The following is a 12,478-nucleotide window of genomic DNA, read 5'->3' on the forward strand; positions in this document are numbered from 1 at the left end:
GAGGAGAGCAAAGTAAACATAGCCACTAAATTCTACAATACATTCAGAAAACCGGGCTTGCTTATGAACATCTGGATGTAATTACAGAGCAGTTGCTACAGGCTCCACAGATATTCCTAGCTAGCTAAAAATAACAAACATAGGATCTAATTTATCAAGCGTTCTCTCCTATGCCATTTCCATGGGGAAAACAGTTGATAAAGCAGGTCTATAATTTCATACACTAGCAATTTGTCAGTGTGGCAAGCACATATTCAGTAGCCGGCCCAGATTATGTAATGAACAGACCTGATTCGGTTTAGCAGACAATGATCTGTATTGCTATTATTATACAAATGTTAGTTACTGCTGAGGCTGCATTAAGGAGTTTTTACCTCATGTCATAGGGGTAATTTTATATGGGCCTCTTCAAAAAAAGTCCTGGGCCATACATATATAGAAAATACATAGAAACATACCCCCTGATATTCAAAACCATTTACCCAGCCAGGAATGGTACCTGGCCAGTTAAATGGTACTTAGCCGGCAATCTGGTGATATTTAGCAGGAGATAGCTGACTATCTCCCGCTGAATATCGCCAGTTAGTGCCTGGCAGATAGCTGGTTAAGTTTGGCAGCCATATTTGGCCTCATCAATAGATGTTATATCTTTGGCTGGTTCAAACGTAACCAGCCAGCGCTGAATATTGACTTGGCTGGTTAAGTTCAAACTGGCCAAAAATTAACTAGATATTCAATGTTGGTCACCAGTTGAAAAGCTGCAGTGTAATATTTTCTTTTTTTTAGTGTCAGTATTTTTATTGATTTTTGATCAAGACAGTAAAAACTACAAAAACAAGACATTCAAAAAGTGTGGAAATGTGAAAAACAGTTACAAATCCTTGGCAAAATGATGTCTTCAGATAAGAACATGCAAGAAGCATATATTCAACAGTCCCTGCTGCTGTGCCACAGGATCAACACACATTACTGGATGTCAGGCAGGCCCGATGCATTTGGAGTCCAATACATTCTGTATGTTGTAAAATACAAGGTTTGTGTCAGACTGGCAGGCCAGTGGTCTTAAATAGATTAATTCAACATCTAAAATAAGTCTTCCCATATTTATGTAACAGCTGGAGGAGATGCAAACATATGCTCTAATAACATAAGAACATAAGAGTAGCCAAACTGGATCAGACCAATGGTCCTTCTAGCCCAGTATCCTGTTTCCAACAGTGGCCAAACCTGGTCACAAGTACCTGGCAGAAACCCAAATCATGGCAACACTCCATGCTACCAATCCCAGGGTAAGCAGTTGCTTCTCATGTCTGTCTCAATAGCAGACTATGGACTTTTCCTCCAGAAAGTTGTCCAAACCTTTTTTAAACTCAGATACGCTAACTGCTGTTACAATAGCAAAGAGTTCCAGAGCTTAACTATTCATTGAGTGAAAAAATATTTCCTCCAATTTGTTTTAAAAGTATTTCCTGTAACTTCCTCGAGTGTCCCTAGTCTTTGTACTTTTGGAATGAGTACAAAATTGATTTACTTCTACTCGTTCTACACCACTCAGGATTTTGTAGACCTCAATCATATCTCCCCTCATCCATCTCTTTTCCAAGCTGAAGAACCCTAACCTCTTTAGCCTTTCCTCATATGGGAGCAGTTCCATCCCCCTTTATCATTTTGGTCGCTCTTCTTTGAACCTTTTCTAATTCTGCTATATCTTTTTGAGATATGGCGACCAGAACTGAATGCAGTACTCAAGGTGAGGTCGCACCATGGAGCGTTACAGAGGCATTATAGTATTTTCGGTCTTATTCACCATCCCTTTCCTAATAATTCCTAGCACCCTGCTTGTTCTTTAGGCCGCCGCTGCACATTGAGCAGATGATTTCAGAAAATTATCTACAATAACACCTAGATCTTTTTCTTGGTTGCTGACCCCCAATGTGGACCCTAGCATCAGGTAACTATGATTCAGATTATTCTTTCCAATGTGTATCACCTTGCATCTGTCCACATTTATAAAATGCAGAAGCTTCATGACGTGAACTTACAATTTTCCTCATTATGCCCATCAGATCTGGTGCATTAATAAAAGTATGGAGCCCATTATAACTTATCCTTATATGATGAGTAATTTGCAACTAATAGAAAAACTGGGTTTGAGGAAGATGAAATTTAGAACAGTTTCTGGAAAACGAAAAACGTATCCTTACAAAATAAATCCCCAACATCCTAGATATGTGCCTTTTGCCACGGCCTCCAAGTTATGACCTTAGTCTATTTGAAAATGAGGATTAAGCCATAAAAGACTTCTGGAAGAGGAGAACCAGGAAACTCCTAACCTATCATCTAAAACTCATAAGGCTTCATGAATGACTTGGATATAAGATAAAATCAAGAATTGTCTTCATAGGGGTATACCTATAAGCCTGTCTAGCTGCTGAGGTTTAATCAGCTCAGATACTATTTCTAGCCAATGGGGAAGCTCCTTATTCTCTTCTTAGTACACTCAATAACACCCTTGATGAAGAAAGGGAAGCTTAGTAGTTCCTTTGGAAATCTTGGAATGTAACTGTACCATATTGCTTGGTTTCCTTGAGTTTCCAGAGAGTAATTTTTGGTAGTTTATGCCTTCTTTAAAAAAGTGTTAAGGATACACACTATTTTAACAAACAATGACTTACAGAATGGGAGTGGTAAAATGTAGAGCATATACTTAATGTGAGGAGAAGTTGTCATTTTCATGGCACTCAATCTAGCCCACCAAGGAAAATAGAGATGGGACCATTGGGTGACAGTGCCACAATGCCTCACATCTGGGATATAGTTTTATTAGTATTATATGAAAGCATTGATTTTATTCCACATCTGCTACAAAACACCATTCTCTCTCCCCCCCCCCCCCCCCCAATACTTCACTAATGAAGAAGTCCACTTAAAAAGAAAGGTATTCAACATCTCTCAGGTACTATACACATTTGAAGGAAGTACTTTCAACTTCTCCTGGTTGATTTTATAACCAGTTTTGAAAAAACTCTCTACAAAGTCCACAATCTGCAAAACAGATACTTCTGTAGTGGATGTGTAAGGTGCAAAATTATCAGCCATACAATGTTTTCTTAAAGAAAAACAAATACCTCTAGCACATGCTGCTTACCTGAACTGAACAGAAGATTAGGCCATGTCCTAAAGTGTGACCCATGTTGTTAATGAGGAACACTTCATTAGCTGCCTGCTTTGTAATCTCAAGTGTAACCTAGAAAATATCAATTGTTAATAATCATAAATGAAATGTCCAATACAGAAGTGCCATATAAAACTATTTTTTAAAAAAAAATTTATTTATGAATTTTCATTTTTCATTCATGCATATACATAAATTTGGAAAATAAGAAAACAGTCATATGATTACAATATTAATAAAGAAATAGTTATCCAATTCTAAGTCCACAACAATTTTTGTCCAAGATCAAGGAAATTAAATAAAATTTAAAAAAGATGGAAATTAAGAAATATCAGAGGCTGAAGGCTTCTTCTTAGAACGTAGCCGATGCATAGTACAGTATACAGGGGCTAATTCACTCTTCCTTACTAGTAACAAATTCAAGAAGTTTCTCAGGTTCAAAGAACACATAATTTTGGGAATTAAAAACCACAACACATCGACAGGGATACTTAAGCAGAAAAGTTCCTCCTATAGCTAACAATCTAGATTTAAGCTGTAAAAATACTTTCCTCCGCTTTTGCGTATCTCTGGATAAGTCCGGAAAAATTTGTACCTTTGCTCCTAAGAAATTTTCATTTATATGACGGAAATATAACTTGAACACATTATTTCGGTCCATCTCGAAGGCAAATGTCACTAGCATGGTGGTTCTCTCTGTAATTATCTCAAGGGAATCTTAAAGAAATTCAGTTAAATTAACCTGTGCAGGAGTTCTCCCATCTCTAACACCAGCAATATATTGTATCCTGGTGATAGGTGGGAGATTCTCCTGTGGGATAAGCAATATCTCCTTCAAATATTTTTTAAATATCTCCAAAGGTGAAAATAAAGGTGACTTAGGAAAATTCAATATTCTTAAGTGATTTCTACGAAGCTGATTTTCTAAATACTTGATTTTCCTAAATTGAATCAGTTTTTCTTTGGAGAATAGTGAAGAAACGTTTTTCAAAGTTTGTACCTCAGTTTCCAAGGCCTCCAGTTTAGTGTCATGAGCTCCGAGCCTAGTTGAAAAAGTTTCTTGAGTGGCTCTTATCTCCGTCATCTCGTTGTTATCACTTGTTTCAAGGTAGCGTTTAGGCCCTGGATAGCATCCCACAGATTATCGAGGGTCACAACAGCTGGTTTAAACATATCTCCAGGACCAACTGGAGGCGTCCCCTGCGTGTTGACGAGAAGGGGGAAAGCTCGTTGAATCAACCCCTGCTGGTCCGATGTCTCCGCTGGAGATGAGGTAGCGATGGGGCCTCCTACACCAACCACCACGGACATTCCAGCTTCGGACGTCCTATGGCGTTGTTCCTCCGGCGTCCTCATTCCGCCCCCGGGTCTCGGAGGAGCTGCATGAGAGGGAGGACTCAAGGAGGCTCCCTCAATACTATGTTCCGGTTCTCTTGCCGGATTCATCGAAGCGCTCGTCGAAGGTCCCGGTGTCCGCAGGATCATTGCGTCAAGAGTCCCCTGGCGCATCGCGGAAGTCTCCGTCCGACTCGAGGAGGTAAGTTTGGAGGGCTTCCCCTTTCTTTTACCCATAACGGGGCCCAGAAAAGTTCCGATACGCCAAGAGGCAGTGGCGTTCAGGAGTTCAGGAACACATGTCAGCCTCAGGCGCCATCTTGGACATCTAAACTGCCATATAAAACTATTACAAAAATGGTTTCAAGGTTTTTCATCCTTGTTTATACTTCTAGATCCAGTAAAACAGTAACATAGTAGATGATGGCAGAGAAAGACCTGTACGGTCCATCTAGTCTGCCCAACAAGGTAAACTCATATGTGCTACTTTATGTGTATACCTGACTTTGATTTGTATCTGCCATTTTCAGGGCACAGACCGTAGAAGTCAACAAACAAACAAAAAATAAGAAAAGAAACTTAATCCATGTTGTGTGGAATAAAAGAAAGTTCAGTGGATCATATTTGTGGATCTCTACTATGATTCAGATTTATTAGGGAAATATTGATTTTCCTTCCTCCTCCCTTAGAAACAGAAAATAATTTGGCAGATAAGAACTGTAAGGTCAAGGATCAATATAAGGCCCTTTTACTGCAGCTAGTGTGGATTTACCATGTGGTGGACATTAGCACAGACCTGTGTTAACAGCTACCACACCTTAAAACCAGCCAGCACAGTAAAAAAAAAACAAAAAAACTTGTGCTAGCTGCATAATGCAGGTAACAGCAGGTCAATGGCATAACAGAAACATAGCAGAAGTGTGACCAGTTGTGGCAGCTAACCTACAGCAGTGCTACCACTAGAGGATATCCCTCCATATAGGCAGTGACTGCCTTTATATGGAAGGGTGACTCTTAGCTGTAGTTCTGCAAGTCTACTACTAGGAGTCATTGGAGCCAGACGGTTGGGAGCAGAGGGAGACCACTCCAATCCCATCCTTTGTAAAAAGACTACAGTTAGTCTACTGCTAAAATCAGGATTACTCACTTAACTGACTTGTTAAAACACATATCCTTCCTAAACTCTTAATGCGGGGTAAAGATCTATAAACCAAAGAATGTGCCGGGGAGGAGGGTGGGATCACTTATCACTAATTTATAAGAACAGCTCTCTCGCTCTCTCCCACCTTCTCCCTTTTTCAAACTCTATTTCACTTAGCAAACACTGTAGCAATCCACACACAGAGAATTAACCTAGCTCACAATTGTTCTCTCTCTCTTTTAAGCTTTCAAAAACACTATTTTTTTCTTCTAAGTTTCAAGACACACTATAATCCACAAGTCCTGTTCACTCACCAACAGAGGCACCTTCTGCTATCAGCACTCCCTTGCAATCCATGTACCCTTGGCAGTCCCTTCCTCCAAAGAGGGACAGAAGCCCCTTCAGCTTCTTGGACTGCTTCAGCACTAAAACACTGCAGTTGAAACAGGATATCCACTGACCCTAAGTTTGAGATTGGTTTCTGATCCAAGGTAATCAATAGAAATAAAATAAAACATAGAAAATAAAATAAAATGATACCTTTCTGATCCAGAAAGTGACTTCAGGACAAGAATTTGGCACAGACCAACATCACTATCAGGCTCATTTTCGAAACCCGATTTTGGACGTCTCTAACTGAAGTTTGTCGCAAGGACGTCCAAATTTCAAGGGGGCATAATGGAGGCATGGTGAAGGCGGGACTTGGGCGTTCCTAAGACCTGGACGTCTTTGACCCATAATCGAGAAAAGCAGAGAAGTCCATGACTACAACTTGGACATTTTCACCTGGACATGTTTTTATTATGAATAAGGCACAAAAGGTGCCCGAAATGACCAATGGCCACCGGAGGGGATGGGGGATGACCTCCCCTTACTCCCCCAGTGGTCACTAACCCCTCCCACCCTCAAAAAACATCATTAAAAATATTACGTGCCAGCCTCAGATGCCATTCTCAGGTCCATGACAGCACATGCAGGTCCCTGGAGCAGTTTTAGTGGGTGCAGTGCATTTCAGATAGGCGGACCCAGGCCCATACCGCCCCTACCTGTTACATTTGTGGAAAAAACAGCGAGACCTCCAAAACCCACCAGAAACCCTCTGTACCCACATATAGGCGCCCCCCTTTACCCGTAAGGGCTATGGTAGTGGTGTACAGTTGGGGGTAGTGGGTTTTGGGGGGCTCAGCACACAAGGTAAGGGAGCTATGTACCTTGGAGCATTCTATGAAGTCCACTGCAGTGCCCCTAGGGTGCCCAACTGCTGTCCTGGCATGTCAGGGGGACCAGTGCACTAGAAATGCTAGCTCCTCCCACGTCGAAATGGCTTGCATTTGGACGTTTTTGACTTGGATGTTTTTGGTTTCGAAAATCGCTGAAAGTCAAAGACATCCAAATCTAAGGACGTCCTTGGTATTTTCGAAACGAAAGATGGACGTTCATCTTTTTTTGAAAATACGCTTTTCCCTAACTCCGGATTTGGACGTTTTACAAAGACGTCCAAATCCCAACTTAGACATTTCTTTCGAAATGTCCACATATGTGCATGAATGACTAGAATACCAGCATTTGCATGCATTCTTGCTGCGTACATCTAGATGGCTCTTTATTGAATTACCCTCTAAATGCCAAAATAGTGCACACTATTGCAAATAATGCAAATTGAGCTGGCTTTAGTGTATGAAGGGTCATTTAAATAGTTTTCCATCCCTTAGTAAATAGATCTTCTTAATTGCTAGGAGAGCCCACTAGGTGGAGTCAGTTTTCCTCTGCTTGCAGCCCTGTGCTGGATTTTTCCTTACTTCAAAGAGATTTCTTGGCTGTGCACTTTAAAGAGACTGTTTAGGCCCAGTGTTTCCAGAATGGGCTATTTTGTGTCTAAATGGGCTATTTTTTACCCTTGTGCATGAAAACTGCCTGTGTATGAGTTGCATCTATTTTGGGCTGCTTACATTGAGGTATTTATATCAGCTCACACACCACTGGGAGCATTTTACTGTGACATGATTGCATGCAACCACTCATTTGTAACTTTATAATTAGCAAAGTAATCCCCCCATCCCCCATTGGATTGTCACACATTAATCTTTTGAATTCTCAGAGGAAGACCTTAACCTTTCCATCTTTCAGCTCAAAAGTTTGACTCTAAGCTATCCATAACCTATACCACTACCTCTCCACCAATTTCATTTGCCCAATTATTTCAAGTGGAGTGGAGAAGTGGCCTAATGGTTAGTGTAGTAGATTGTGGACCTGGGGAACTGGGTTTGATTCCTGCTGCTGCCTGACTGTCAGCAGTGGGTTGAGATCCTGGAGAACTAGGTTCAATTCCCTCTACAACTCCGTGTGTCCATGGGCAAGTCGCTAACCCTCCGTTGCTCCATATACAACAGTAGTACAATGTGCTGCTTAGACTGTGAGCCCATTAGGGACAGACCCAGTACCTGTAAAATGAAACTGTAAACCACTAAGGTCTAAGCAGTATATAAATACTTAAATGAAATGAATGATAGAATACCAGGTCTAGTATGTGACCCTTTTTGTGGGTTGGAGAATTGATCACCTGTGTAAATCCAAGTCCTGTCATTGTGTCCAGAAAGCAGTGGCGTAGCCAGAAGTCAATTTTTGGGTGGGCCAACAGGTTGGATGGGTGGGCACTAGACAGTGGTGTGCTGGTAAATGTTTAACAACAGGCTCTCTCCCCAGTGCACCTCTGCGCCCCCCCCCCCCCGTCCACCTGTGCACCTCCCCTCAAAATTGCAGAGCTGGCTATAGACGGGGAGAGAGCCTGGGGGGTGGGGGAGGCAATGCATTACTCTCTCCAGGAAAAAAAACATTAAATGATCCCAGGTTCCAATCTCATTCATGTTTAATGTGGGATAAAATGCCATAAATAAGTAAATAAATAAATATAAACTTTTAATGTTGAGCACCTGATTCTCAAAGTGGACATGTTCCAATCATTATAATGAAAATAAAATGATTTTTTTTTCTACCTTTGCTGTCTGGTGACTTTGTTTTTCTGATCATACTGGCCCAGTATCTGATTCTGCTGCTATCTGTCCTCTTTACTCCGTTTCCAGGGCTTCCTTTCCATTTATTTCTTTACTTTCCGCCTTTCTTCTTCATTTCTTGCTCTGGGTCCTCCGCAGACTTGACTGTCCAGTGGATCCAGCTTCTGCCTATTTTCTTCATCCATGTGCAATTTTCTCCTCTCTTCCTTTTCCCTCATCTCATCTCCTTCCTCACTCTTCCCTCCCCTCCATCCATGTCCAGCATTCCTTCTCTCTCCCTTCCCTCTCCTCCATCCATATCCAGCAGCCTCCTCTCTCCTGCCCTTCCCTCCATCCATCCATGTCCAGCAACCCTCCTCTGCCCCCTGCCCTCCCCTCCATCCACCCATGTCCAGCAACCTTCATCTCTCCTCTTCCCTCCCCTCCATCCACCCATGTCCAGCAACTCTCCTCTTCCCTCTATCCATCCCCAGCAATTCTCTTCTGTCCCCTGCCCCTATCCATCCATCCCCAGCAATTCTGTTCTTGCCCCTGTTCCCTCCATCCATTCTCAGCAATTCTCCTCTCCCCTGCCCCCCACCTCCAACCATCCATCCATCCCCAGAAATTCTCCTCTCTCCCCTGCCCCCCACCTCCATCCATCCCCAGCAATTCTCCTCTCTCCCCTACCCCCCCCACCTCCATCCATCCATCCATCCATCATCCCCAGCAATTCTCCTCTCTCCCCTGCCCCCCACCTCCATCCATCCATCCATCATCCCCAGCAATTCTCCTCTCTCCCCTGACCCCCACCTCCATCCATCCATCCATCCTCAGAAATTCTCCTCTCTCCCTTGCCCCCCACCTCCATCCATCATCCCCAGCAATTCTCCTCTCTCCCCTGCCCCCCCACCTCATCCATCCATCCATCATCCCCAGCAATTCTCCTCTCTCCCCTGACCCCCACCTCCATCCCGTGACTCTCCTCTCTCCCATCCATGTGTCCAGCGATTCTCCTTCACCCCCATGCATCCTTCCCTCCCATTCCACCTGCCCGCCCTCTCTCTGATGGCAGCGCTTCCCAGACGCTGCCTACCGCCGCCACGATCTACCTCCGAGTCCTCCCTCTGTCTCACTCTCAACAGCAGCGGTAGCGATTCAAACACGCTGCCTCCTGCTTCTAACCCAGAAGTGTCTCCTCTGCAGAGGAGACACTTCCGGGTTAGAAGCAGGAGGCAGCGTGTTTGAATCGCGATGCTACCGCTGCTGTTGAGACTGAGAGTGAGACAGAGGGAGGAAGTAGATCGTGGCGGCGGTAGGCAGCGTCTGGAAAGCGCTGCCGTCAGAGAGGAGGCAGTTGCAGGATCAGTGCTGCCTGCTCCCTCCGCTCCGCTGCTGGGTGGGCCTGAACCCAAACTGGGTGGGCCTAGGCCCATGCAGGCCCACCCGTGGCTACGCCCCTGCCAGAAAGGCAGTTGTGGTGGTATCTGGGGTTTTGATGTGTAGATTGAAATCTCCCATGATCACCAGTCTAGGGTAATTCAGGGTCACTTGAGTAATTGGGTCTAGGAGTTCTTGCACAGATAATGTGTTGTTATGAGATGCTCGGTATACCATGAGCAGCCAGATTGGTTTCTCCTCTTCAAGTTGGATTAAAAGAGATTATGATTCATGTAGTTGGGGAATGGAGATTCTGCGCAGTTTGATTGTATCCCAAATCAAGACCGCTACCTCTCCACCCCATCTTCCTGGCCTTGGTTGATGTTGGATGTTGAAACCTGTTGGGCAAAGTTCAGCCAGTGGTAAACCTCCACTTTAATGTAGCCAGGTTTTACTTAATCCTAGGATGTCAAGCTGCTGTTCATGTATGACATCATGGATTGCCGAGGATTTCTTTTGCAGCTGATCTGGCATTCACCAGTCCTATAGTTCCCAAGTAAAGTCAGCACGCTTGAAATCCAGGACTTTGAGTTTTGAGTGGCTGCCCTCCACTACAGCAGTCATATCAAACCAAACCGTTTGATGGTCACTGCTGCCCAGGTGGGCACCCACTCGGACATTTGACACGCTATCCCCATTTGTGAGCATCAGATCCAGCGTCGCTCCCTCCCTCGTGGGTTCCGTCACCATTTGTCTGAGCAAAACACTTTGGAAAGCATCCACGATCTATCTACTTCTCCCCGATTCCGCCAACAGAACCTTCCAATCTACCTAGATTACTGCAATGGAGTGGAGGAGTGGCCTAGTGGTTAGGGTGGTGGACTTTGGTCCTGGGGAACTGAGGAACTGAGTTCAATTCCCGGCACAGGCAGCTCCTTGTGACTATGGGCAAGTCACTTAACCCTCCATTGCCCGCTGCATTGAGCCTGCCATGAGTGGGAAAGCGCAGGGTACAAATGTAACAAAAATAAAAATACATCTGGCAGATTGAAATCTCCCAGCAACAGCACCTCCCTCTTCTTCCCTAACTTCTGAATATCCACAATCAGATCCCTATCTAGTTCCTCCAGTTGTGTCAGGGGTCTGTAGACAACACCCACGTGGACTGAGGTTCAATCATCTCTTTTTATTTGCAAAATAGGAGTTATATTGAATTTTGGGGAAGTAATTATTTCAAGTCAAGAATGAGGAGGATTGTTGTATCACTTTACATCTGTAATTTGCTCTAGGTGAGTTCTGTATGATGAAGGGAAGCTAATGTTCTATTTCTCTGTTTCCTGTTTGCCTTGGAAACATAGAAACATGATGTGAGATAAAGGCCAAATGGCTCACCCAGTCTGCCCATCCACACCATACACTCTATCTCCATCTCCCTAAGAGATTCCACATGCTTGCCCCAAGCAAATGACCCAAAATTATTCAAAGTTGTCAAAACGCATATGAATTGTGAAAACTTGCAGGAAGGCCTTAGGAAACTGGAAGACTGGGCATCCAAATGGCAGATAAAATTTAATGTGGACAAAAGCAAAGTGTGCACATTGGGAAGAATAATCCAAATCATAGTTATTTGATGCTAGGGTCCACCTTAGGAGTCAGCACTCAAGAAAAAGATCTAGGTAGACAATACACTAAAATCTTCTGCCTAGTGTGTGGTGGCGGCAGCTAAAAAAGCAAACAGGATGCTAGGAATTATTATGAAAGGGATGCAAAATAAGACCAAGAATATTATAATGCCTCTGCTCAAGGTGCACAGTGCTCCTACCAGGTGCTGTGGAGGACTTGCAGCGTTCTGCATATCCTCACAGCTGCATCCGGGGTGACTCCCAAATCCACCCCGACCTTCCCAGGGCCTTCGCCACAGTTACCCAGGGCTTTCGCTCCACCTACCCAGAGCTACCAGGTACTTCTTAGCCAGGATCAGGTGACCCTCAGGGGGAGGAATGCTGGCTTCGGCCTAACCCCTGGTAAGCCTTTTCTTGGTTGAGAGGTGCCCAGCTCTCCCACCGGTTGCCTTCTCAGGTGCCGTGGAGGACTTGCAGCTCATCTGCATATCCTCGGAGCCTTCGCCGGAGTGACTCCCAGGTCCGTTCCGATCCACTCGGGGCCTCTGCTCAAGGTGCCGCGCGCCTAACGGCGCGTGAAAGCTTTCCTTCTAATAAGTTCTGGGAGAAGAGGATATTTCTCTGGTAAGTGAACAAATTTTGCTTGTGCTTTCGGAACTTGAAGATTGGGGTTTAAAGGAGGAACTGTAAGTTAGTGATAGGCTGATATCCTTGATACTTTAGCAAGTTTTAAATTACGGAAAAACTCAAAAAACACTAGGATGGAGTCAGCAGTCCAGCAGCGAGAGGGGTGCTATCCAGTCTTTTGCATTGAGTGTCATATGTATGATTATCT

The 12,478-nt window shown here is 44.0% G+C and overlaps 1 long non-coding RNA gene across 1 annotated transcript in view; it reads right to left on the reverse strand.

Moving 5' to 3' along the window:
* Positions 1–750: 750 nt before the first annotated feature.
* The window catches only part of LOC115459505, a 50,121-nt gene continuing 38,393 nt past the window's right edge, over positions 751–12,478 (reverse strand). Inside the window, exons 2-3 of the long non-coding RNA XR_003940286.1 lie at positions 3,149–3,247; positions 751–1,012 (exon numbers count right to left, since the gene is read on the reverse strand). This is a non-coding gene — a long non-coding RNA (uncharacterized LOC115459505). The remainder of the gene's footprint in view (positions 1,013–3,148; positions 3,248–12,478) is intronic.

Source organism: Microcaecilia unicolor, unplaced genomic scaffold (genome assembly GCF_901765095.1).
Source record: "Microcaecilia unicolor unplaced genomic scaffold, aMicUni1.1, whole genome shotgun sequence".
Taxonomy (NCBI): Eukaryota; Metazoa; Chordata; class Amphibia; order Gymnophiona; family Siphonopidae; genus Microcaecilia; species Microcaecilia unicolor.